We start from the raw sequence: 12069 nt of genomic DNA on the forward strand, positions 1-12069 counted from the left end.
CAACATATTTACATATTTACAGTTTTTTTTTTTTTTTTTTAAGGTCTGGCTTTTCGCCTGTGAAGGTCCAGGACGAGATCGAGAAACTCTCAGGACTTTTTTCGCTGTGAAAAAAGAAAGAAAGAAAGATTCAGATGTCAGGTGTTAAAAACAAAGGTCACGTGTGTGTGAGGGATGTGAACATACAACATGTGTGATCTGACTGCTTGCTCACCTTTTTGTTGTTGGGCACCCAGTCAGGATGCTCCTCTCTGTGCCGTTTGGCCTCCATCCTCGAGAGAACAAAGTACTTGTCCTTGTCCTCCTCAGTCATTGAATTCCACTGCAAACAGACGACAACACACCGTCAGTTAACACTCTCACTGACACAACTACAAGCCTGTGCATGTGCAGGAGCGTGCACACTCACCGCCTCTCCCAGGATCTTATTGACTTTGGCGCAGTCAGAGACACCGTGTTGCGCCACGACGCTGGGCCGCTGCTCCTTCATGAAAATCATGAAGGCGTTGGGTGGTTTTTTAACATAAGGCACTGTGGCCACTGCAGCGGGCTGAGGGATGGCAGGGACAGAGGTCCCTGAGGTCCCAGGGGTCACAGAGGGTCCCAGAGGTCAAAGTGGGGGCAGGAGGGGTGGAGTGGATGGGGATCAGGGACATGACAGGCCTGACATAAAACAAGACAGTGTGTGTATGAGTAGAACCACTCGCACACACGTACATACTCGTAGAGGCGGATTTGATTGGAGGGAGAGGAGGTAAAGGAGGAATTGGAGGGAAAAGAAGTGAAGGAGGTGCAGGTGGAGGAGAAACTGGAGGGAGAACAGGTGCAGCAGGTGGAGGAGCTGTGTGCTCTCGTCCCATCATCTCCTCAAAGTCAATGTCAGGGTAAGTGTCCTCCCCCCGAGAGATTCTGTCCATAGCTTGTTGAAGCTCCTTATCCAAATCCATCGTTCAAAAGTCAGTGATCCTGAAAGAACATTATTAATTATTATTATTTCATCCACACTTTAAGGTGAGAGAATTACACAGTGTTCTTCATCATAAAATCCTCAAATACAAAGATTCAAATTGAAACAAACAGATTAGAAACCAAAACAACCAATTAGACGTCACAGTTCTTCAGCCAGTTGAAAATGTGGCATCAAACCAAAACTAATTATCACAGTCATGATTACATCTACACAGAAACAAAAATATATGATAGAACTATGTAAAGAGCGTCTACAGCCAGGTGGAGTCAGTTAAAGGTCAGACTGAGGTCAAAATTTAAAAAATACTCCAATCATGTTCATGTATTTTGCTTCGTTATCATGTTATTGGTGAAATACATCATATGTTGAAGAATCCAGTGGACGTTGACCTTGTTTGCTCTTTGCAGACCAAACATTCAAAACTAGTCATTTTTTAAAATTGAATTTGCTCAACCAATTTACATCACTTTTTATCAAAAATTAGGAGATTAATCATTTTTGTCCCCATAGAAAAGAGAAACTTGTCTTTATCATGATATTTGACTGATTTTACACAATAAATATATAATTATCACGTGTATATATATATATATATATATATATATATATATATATATATATATATATAAAAACTTATGTTTTTGGAATTGTTATGATACAAATAATGTGATGTACAGCATGGTTTGTGCATTTTTCATTTATAACCACTGTGTAATTATTAATAGATCCAACAAACAGCAACAGAAATGTGCAATCTGCATCAAAAGTAAATAATGAAAATTATACAAAACAAACAATAATAAATAAATAAAATATAATATGCTAAGCTTGTCATCATCTTTATCAAAAGTAGTAAATCACAGTATTTCTAGCCACAGTTTATCTGTATATTATATTTAAAAACTGTACATGGTCTAATGGCTCACCTTGTGTTTACAAACATTACACAAAACCAAATGCACAATAAATAAATAAATAAAATATAAAACACCAAACACGGTCATCATCTTTATCAAAAGTAGTAAATCGTAGTATTTCTAGCCACAGTTTATCTGTATATTATATTTAAAGTCTGTTACAGGAGCTAACGGCTGACCTGGGTGAAGAGTTCACGAACACTTTCAAAGTTGTTTCTCTAACTGACTTGTTCTTTCAGGGTTTGCAGTAAGTTGTTTCTCCTCCAGACTTTTCCTTTCAGGGGTTGCAGTAAAGTGACTCCAAAGTGCTTTGTGATCATTTTAGCTGACGTTTGAGCAAAGAACGTCTCGTTTGGAATTCTGGTTTGAACCCTGTGTGATATCGCGGGATTTGACGCACGCCATACAAACCGCTGAAGCAAACTGGCGGCCATCTTACCACTCTCATGTTATGTGAACCGCACATCAATGGCTGATGGGTTGCCGTGGTGCTACGTCACTTCCGGCCGCCCGATGAAAACACGCTCGGGCTGCATTGATTGTCTATTGAAATCAGCTGGTTTTGTTTTGTCTCTAACTTGCTTCCAACAGTCAGCTGATAGCTCTCACTGCCTGAAACGATGAGATACACCAAGATGACATGAAATTAACCATTGTACATTAAACTGAATTGACCTCTTAGAAAAGTGACCACATTACATATATTTGTATTGAGCTCAGTAATGTTTTCAACAGCCAGAGATTGCCACCAGAGGGCGCTCGGTGTAAAGTCCGCGGCAATCCATTCGAACGGTAACAATTTGGAGTAATAACCGATCTGATTTTCATATTTTGTTCTCCATTTAATGTAACCTTCATCCCTCTTAATCCATGTCTGCCATGATTAGCTATTTGATTTCTTTCATTTCTTTCTTTTAGTACTTGATATATTCATCCCCTTCTATTCTCAATTGCCATATCTCACTATATATTATATATGTGTGTGCGTGTGTGTGTGTGTGTGGTGTTCATATCATGAACAAAAGTGAACAAGAACAAAAGTGGAAAAAGTTATGATGATGCAATAATGGATTTCTAATAGTTGCACTGAAAAGAATAAAACACCCAGTGGCAGCTGGCCCATAGGGGGCGCTCGGGGCACTGCCCTCCATAGATGTGGAGGGGAAAAGTCATAATATATATATATAATATATATATATATATATATATATATATATATATATATATATATAAGTATTATCAATGTCAGTTTTACTTAATAGTATGTGCCTACATGTAATATGAATGATTAAAACAACACTTCCTCCAACTGATTCATTCAACGTGCAGTTTCCACCGCAAAAAGCAGATCGTATCGTTCCTCGTCTTGGGCGGATCATTCAAAGCGCCCTTGAAGTGCGCACAATAACCAATTGTATGTAGTTTGCTAAGAAAAATTAATAATAATTGGCAATCAACATTGCCACAATTAATGGCTTTGGGGTGCCAGAATTTTAGCCCTTGCTACAAAAATGCGGGAACGTTAGATTACAGTCAGTGATACACGTGACGCTGCAGCTGCTGCTGTCAGTCAGTCAGGCAGGAAGAGATGATGTGACGACGACGTTTGGGTTATATTTATTTATTTTTATTTTGTCTCCGTGTGTTTTGTGGAGTAAGTTGAAGAACTCTTCACTTAGCCTGGAAAAAGAGTCTGTTGCTCTATAAAAAAGCCCTCCGTAAAGCTAGGACATCTTACTACTCATCACTAACTGAAGAAAATAAGAACAACCCCAGGTTTCTTTTCAGCACTGTAGCCAGGCTGACAAAGAGTCAGAGCTCTATTGCGCCAAGTATTCCTTTAACTTTAACTAGTAATGACTTCATGACTTTCTTTGCTAATAAAACTTTAACTATTAGAGAAAAAAATTACTCATAACCATCCCAAAGACATATCGTTATCTTTGGCTGCTTTCAGTGATGCCGGTATTTGGTTAGACGCTTTCTCTCCGATTGTTCTGTCTGAGTTATTTCATTAGTTACTTCCTCCAAACCATCAACATGTCTGTTAGACCCCATTCCTACCAGGCTGCTCAAGGAAGCCCTACCATTAATTAATGCTTCGATCTTAAATATGATCAATCTATCTTATTAGTTGGCTATGGGGAAATGGGGACTCTTCTTCACAGACTAAGGTTAATTATGGAGTTCCACAAGGTTCTGTGCTAGGACCAATTTTATTCACTTTATACATGTTTCCCTTAGGCAGTATTATTACCCTTACCAAAAAGTAGTATATGCAAGTATGTTTCAAGTATACTTCTAGTTTACTTTTTATATACTTATCAGTACTATTTTTGGTAAGGGTAGACAGCATTGCTTAAATTTCATTGTTACGCAGATGATACCCAGCTTTATCTATCCATGAAGCCAGAAGACACACACCAATTAGCTAAACTGCAGGATTGTCTTACAGACATAAAGACATGGATGACCTCTAATTTCCTGCTTTTAAACTCAGATAAAACTGAAGTTATTGTACTTGGCCCCACAAATCTTAGAAACATGGTGTCTAACCAGATCCTTACTCTGGATGGCATTTCCCTGACCTCTAGTAATACTGTGAGAAATCTTGGAGTCATTTTTGATCAGGATATGTCAGTCAATGCGCATATTAAACAAATATGTAGGACTGTTTTTTTTTTTGCATTTGCACAATATCTCTAAAATTAGAAAGGTCTTGTCTCAGAGTCATGCTGAAAAACTAATTCATGCATTTATTTCCTCTAGGCTGGACTATTGTAATTCATTATTATCAGGTTGTCCTAAAGGTTCTCTGAAAAGCCTTCAGTTAATTCATAATGCTGCAGCTAGAGTACTGACAGGGACTAGAAGGAGAGAGCATATCTCACCCATATTGGCCTCTCTCCATTGGCTTCCTGTTAATTCTAGAATGGAATTTAAAATTCTTATTCTTACTTATAAGGTTTTGAATAATCAGGTCCCATCTTATCTTAGGGACCTCATAGTACCATATCACCCCAATAGAGTGCTTTGCTCTCAGAGTGCAGGCTTACTTGTAGTTCCTAGGGTTTGTAAGAGTAGAATGGGAGGCAGAGCCTTCAGCTTTCAGGCTCCTCTCCTGTGGAACCAGCTCCCAATTCGGATCAGGGAGACAGACACCCTCTCTACTTTTAAGATTAGGCTTAAAAACGTTCCTTTTTGCTAAAACTTATAGTTAGGGCTGGATCAGGTGACCCTGAACCATCCCTTAGTTATGCTGCTATAGACTTAGACTGCTGGGGGGTTCCCATGATGCACTGAGTGTTTCTTTCTCTTTTTGCTCTGTATGCACCACTCTGCATTTAGTCATTAGTGATTGATCTCTGCTCCCCTCCACAGCATGTCTTTTCCTGGTTCCTCCCTCAGCCCCAACCAGTCCCAGCAGAAGACTGTCCCTCCCTCAGCCTGGTTCTGCTGGAGGTTTTCTTCCTGTTAAAAGGGAGTTTTTTCCTTTCCACTGTTGCCAAGTGCTTGCTCACAGGGGGTCGTTTTGACCTTTGGGGTTTTTCCGTAGTTATTATATGGCGTTGCCTTACAATATAAGGCGCCTTGGGGCAACTGTTTGTTGTGATTTGGCGCTATATAAATAAAATTGATTTGATTTGATTTAATTCAAAATTTAATGAAAGACATCACATGGCTGATGCACTCTGCAAATTGTGACATCAATTTACATCCTGAATGATAACTTGTCAGTCGTACGTGTGTAACCCACTCAATGTTGATCCAGATGCTGCAGGAATTTGGCAGGTACTCATCAATCTGAATAATCCACCAGCTCACACCTTTAAAATAATGCACCTCGTCCACAAGCATGGATTACACATTTCCCAAAACTGACAAAGTGAAGTTTCAGTAAAACCCTCCAAATGCTGAATTTTGACAACTTCATCTTGCAAACCCTTCCTTCACATTGTCCAGTGAAACATCTGCCCAAACTATCCCTGATAGAAAAGCTGAAGAGTTTGGAGTGCTACTTGGAACTAAATCTGTTTTAAGATGGTGCTCTTTGGTAGAGGGCTAGTACAGATAAGTCTTGAAAAGATACCAAGGCACTCATCTAATAAAAAAAGCTAAAATGCCTTATTTTATGGGCAAATCATAATTAAATGCACTTCTTCAACACGTTTCGGCTAGAAGCCTTCATTAGGAAGTGAACACTCATTCTGAGACAAGTCTTAATTAAAAATCTCAAAATAGGTGGGTCAGCAGAAGTGAACAATTGGATCATCACTTAACCAATGAGAACAAAGTCAGATAAAGGGTATTCAAGCTGGAAGAAAAAAAAAAGTGGCCAACAATGGGCCTAGTGTCTGCCCAGCAATACAACAACAACTGCAAGTGTGTGTGTGTGTGTGTGTGTGTGTATATATATATATATATATATATATATATATATATATATATATATATATATATATAGACATAAATATATTTAAACATTTTTGTTTCTATATCTGTATGCATGTGAATGCAGCTTAATGAAAAGAATTTATGGCGTTAAGTTATAGTCTCAGTATATTGATATTAAATTGCGGCATAAACGACTTTAAAATAGACATTTGTTTTACATAATTACATTAAAGCTCTTGTACAGTTCATTTTAGTATTCAGAATTTGTTTTTGTAGTTGGTGTAGTTGATGGTGAAGCACTGGCTGCCTTTTTCCCTCATTTCGCTTCTGTTTAACTGGTGTCTTAACTGGCTCAAGGCCCTCTGTCCACCCTTAGTAATGGCCGCCATGCGGCACGCCACTAGTCACGTGACGTCCATTCCAGTCTCTAATTCCATGCACTGTCCCAGCTTTTTGAAACGTGTTGCAGGCATCCATTCAAAATGAGCAAATATTTGCACATAAACAATAAAGTTTATCAGTTTGAACATTAAATATCTTGTCTGTGTGGTGTATTCAACTGAATATAGGTTGAAGAGGATTTGCAAATGATTGTATTCTAATTTTGTTTACATTTTACACAACGCCCCAACTTCATTGAATGGGCGTTGGAAATGTGAATCTGATGACGTATGCAAAAAACACACTGAATTTGGTGAAATCACATTTTTGTTATTTATTTCTGTTGGGTTTGTTGATTATAAGGTTCAATTTGAATTGAATTTAAAATGTAAAACTTTGTTTTCATGTGTTTGATGTTGTGAGGTCAAGAAAAGCAACAAAAACAAAACAAATATCGATTTGCCAAACAACTTTATTGAAGAAGAACTCAGAGAATAAATGCATCAGGACTCATCAGTTTTTCATAAATCATGATTGAATTTAATGTATTTTGACTGATATGATGAGCTGAGGTTTGATTTTCAGTAATTACTTTGGACCAGCTGTCAGAGAATCAGTGTGATTTAAAGATCGTACGAGTTAAACGTGTGATGTTCTAATCACAGAGTGCAGCTGCATCACTGTGGAGCCTCACTGGTTATTATAACAAACATATTCGAGCACACCACGGTTGCCTTCGTTGAGATTTCTTTGGATGACTTGGACACCAGCTTGCAGATATGGTTTCAGGGCACAGCGGTTGACGACCACACTGATGTCCTTAACAGGACTGCCTCCCTGATCCTTCTTGTACCACAGGTACACCAGGTTTCCTTTGGTGCCTTCATTCAGGTTGACTGACACAACAGTGTAGCCTTGCTGCTGAAGACTGTCGTACTCCTCCTCACTGGTGGACACATTCAGCGTGGTGACAGCATTCTTAGGTGATTTGCTGTGGCGGAACCAGATGAACACATAAGCTCCTGCACCTGCACCGCGGTTGGTGTCTTCATCCACACGGGTGTAACCATCCTTGAAGTGGTTTTTATCAGAGCCAAATGATTTGGTGACGATGACATCATGGATGTACATTGACTTTTCCCTCTTCACCCAAAGGTGGATCGGGTTTCCTCTCATGTTGCGGTTCAGATCACAGGCTGATCTTTCAAAGCCAAGCGTGAACTTGTCAGGTTCGTCGTCTGCGGACTCAGTGATGTCAATTTCCACTATGGGCACATCATACTCACTGGATCCTCTGAAGTACCAAAGGTTTCCTTTAGGGTGGACTATTGTAATTCATTGTTATCAGGTTGTCCTTAAAGTTCCCTGAAAAGCCTTCAGTTAATTCAAAATGCTGCAGCTAGAGTACTGACGGGTAAAAATGAAAACTGTCATTATTTCCTGTGAATGAAACATTTTCTTGACAGAGAAGCAGCTCCAAGAACTAAACTTTACTGCAGATAACAAATTCTGTTTAGTATTGAAACTGTGCTGATTTATCCAGAGGGAAGAACATTTAAAATTAAAATATTTTCACCCTGAAGAACTTTAGACATAATGTCACTGCCGTAAACTCATTAAGAATGTGGTTTATAATAAAAAAAAAAACTTGTCCATTGAGTTGATGTGATGTAACATTATCCATCAAACATTAAGATGCATAATTATTGACAAATTCACAGTGGCTGTGGATCCATAGATCAGAAAACTGACCAGCACCTTATTGTGCTGTAATTAACCTAATAACCAAAATTTCAACTTTGCCTGTGCCCTTAACTTTTAAAGATTTTTCCTCAAAATCAAACGCTGGCCATCAAACAGGACACCAAGTTGGGTCCAAGTCAGATTTTTTTTTTTTTCTCATTTATATTTTATTTTTAGTGAGATTTCAGTCAGGTGACTGAAATTATTTGGGGTGCAACAAGCCCATGAAGCACTGCCTTACAGGATAGTTTTCATTTGATGTCTTCTTCTTTTGGCTGCTCCTGTTCGGGGTCACCACAGCAGATCATCGGTCTCCATCTCATCCTGTCCTCTGTATCTTCCTCTGTCTCACCAGCACACAGTTTTGTCCTAACTGTCCTTCAGGACAAATTCAGATGTTGATTTCAAACTTTAGCAGATGGACTGTCTGACTGTTTGTCTGAGGACAGCTTTGGTTCCAAGGGGTGCAGGGTGCTTTAAGTCTTTAATATTGGTTTGAAAATCTATAAACACATTTTTCAGACTGGCTCTTCTTCTCATATTCAGTTTGTGCTGATTAGAGAAAGAACCAAGAGAGTCCTCAGTCTCTATCTAAGCCTAAGAACTAAATAAGTGACCTGTTTGCTCTCAGAAAAAGCCACAAAACAATGAATATATTTAAAACATTTTATTGTACAAAGATTAAAAAATGTGGATTCCAACATATTTACATATTTACAGTTTTTTTTTTTTTTTTTTAAGGTCTGGCTTTTCGCCTGTGAAGGTCCAGGACGAGATCGAGAAACTCTCAGGACTTTTTTCGCTGTGAAAAAAGAAAGAAAGAAAGATTCAGATGTCAGGTGTTAAAAACAAAGGTCACGTGTGTGTGAGGGATGTGAACATACAACATGTGTGATCTGACTGCTTGCTCACCTTTTTGTTGTTGGGCACCCAGTCAGGATGCTCCTCTCTGTGCCGTTTGGCCTCCATCCTCGAGAGAACAAAGTACTTGTCCTTGTCCTCCTCAGTCATTGAATTCCACTGCAAACAGACGACAACACACCGTCAGTTAACACTCTCACTGACACAACTACAAGCCTGTGCATGTGCAGGAGCGTGCACACTCACCGCCTCTCCCAGGATCTTATTGACTTTGGCGCAGTCAGAGACACCGTGTTGCGCCACGACGCTGGGCCGCTGCTCCTTCATGAAAATCATGAAGGCGTTGGGTGGTTTTTTAACATAAGGCACTGTGGCCACTGCAGCGGGCTGAGGGATGGCAGGGACAGAGGTCCCTGAGGTCCCAGGGGTCACAGAGGTCCCAGAGGTCAAAGTGGGGGCAGGAGGGGTGGAGTGGATGGGGATCAGGGACATGACAGGCCTGACATAAAACAAGACAGTGTGTGTATGAGTAGAACCACTCGCACACACGTACATACTCGTAGAGGCGGATTTGATTGGAGGGAGAGGAGGTAAAGGAGGAATTGGAGGGAAAAGAAGTGAAGGAGGTGCAGGTGGAGGAGAAACTGGAGGGAGAACAGGTGCAGCAGGTGGAGGAGCTGTGTGCTCTCGTCCCATCATCTCCTCAAAGTCAATGTCAGGGTAAGTGTCCTCCCCCCGAGAGATTCTGTCCATAGCTTGTTGAAGCTCCTTATCCAAATCCATCGTTCAAAAGTCAGTGATCCTGAAAGAACATTATTAATTATTATTATTTCATCCACACTTTAAGGTGAGAGAATTACACAGTGTTCTTCATCATAAAATCCTCAAATACAAAGATTCAAATTGAAACAAACAGATTAGAAACCAAAACACCAATTAGACGTCACAGTTCTTCAGCCAGTTGAAAATGTGGCATCAAACCAAAACTAATTATCACAGTCATGATTACATCTACACAGAAACAAAAATATATGATAGAACTATGTAAAGAGCGTCTACAGCCAGGTTGGAGTCAGTTAAAGGTCAGACTGAGGTCAAAATTTAAAAATACTCCAATCATGTTCATGTATTTTGCTTCGTTATCATGTTATTTGGTGAAATACATCATATGTTGAAGAATCCAGTGGACGTTGACCTTGTTTGCTCTTTGCAGACCAAACATTCAAAACTAGTCATTTTTTAAAATTGAATTTGCTCAACCAATTTACATCACTTTTTATCAAAAATTAGGAGATTAATCATTTTTGTCCCCATAGAAAAGAGAAACTTGTCTTTATCATGATATTTGACTGATTTTACACAATAAATATATAATTATCACGTGTATATATATATATATATATATATATATATATATATATATATATAAAAACTTATGTTTTTGGAATTGTTATGATACAAATAATGTGATGTACAGCATGGTTTGTGCATTTTTCATTTATAACCACTGTGTAATTATTAATAGATCCAACAAACAGCAACAGAAATGTGCAATCTGCATCAAAAGTAAATAATGAAAATTATACAAAACAAACAATAAATAAATAAATAAAATATAATATGCTAAGCTTGTCATCATCTTTATCAAAAGTAGTAAATCACAGTATTTCTAGCCACAGTTTATCTGTATATTATATTTAAAAACTGTACATGGTCTAATGGCTCACCTTGTGTTTACAAACATTACACAAAACAAATGCACAATAAATAAATAAATAAATATAAAACACCAAACACGGTCATCATCTTTATCAAAAGTAGTAAATCGTAGTATTTCTAGCCACAGTTTATCTGTATATTATATTTAAAGTCTGTTACAGGAGCTAACGGCTGACCTGGGTGAAGAGTTCACGAACACTTTCAAAGTTGTTTCTCTAACTGACTTGTTCTTTCAGGGTTTGCAGTAAGTTGTTTCTCCTCCAGACTTTTCCTTTCAGGGGTTGCAGTAAAGTGACTCCAAAGTGCTTTGTGATCATTTTAGCTGACGTTTGAGCAAAGAACGTCTCGTTTGGAATTCTGGTTTGAACCCTGTGTGATATCGCGGGATTTGACGCACGCCATACAAACCGCTGAAGCAAACTGGCGGCCATCTTACCACTCTCATGTTATGTGAACCGCACATCAATGGCTGATGGGTTGCCGTGGTGCTACGTCACTTCCGGCCGCCCGATGAAAACACGCTCGGGCTGCATTGATTGTCTATTGAAATCAGCTGGTTTTGTTTTGTCTCTAACTTGCTTCCACAGTCAGCTGATAGCTCTCACTGCCTGAAACGATGAGATACACCAAGATGACATGAAATTAACCATTGTACATTAAACTGAATTGACCTCTTAGAAAAGTGACCACATTACATATATTTGTATTGAGCTCAGTAATGTTTTCAACAGCCAGAGATTGCCACCAGAGGGCGCTCGGTGTAAAGTCCGCGGCAATCCATTAGAACGTTAACAATTTGGAGTAATAACCGATCTGATTTTCATATTTTTGTTCTCCATTTAATGTAACCTTCATCCCTCTTAATCCATGTCTGCCATGATTAGCTATTTGATTTCTTTCATTTCTTTCTTTTAGTACTTGATATATTCTCCCCTTCTATTCTCAATTGCTCATATCTCACTATATATATATATATGTGTGTGCGTGTGTGTGTGTGTGTGTTTCATATCATGAACAAAAGTGAACAAGAACAAAAGTGGAAAAAGTTATGATGGATGCAATAATGGATTTTCTAATAGTTGC

The sequence above is a fragment of the Thalassophryne amazonica genome, chromosome 16 (assembly GCF_902500255.1).
Source record: "Thalassophryne amazonica chromosome 16, fThaAma1.1, whole genome shotgun sequence".
Classification (NCBI taxonomy): Eukaryota; Metazoa; Chordata; class Actinopteri; order Batrachoidiformes; family Batrachoididae; genus Thalassophryne; species Thalassophryne amazonica.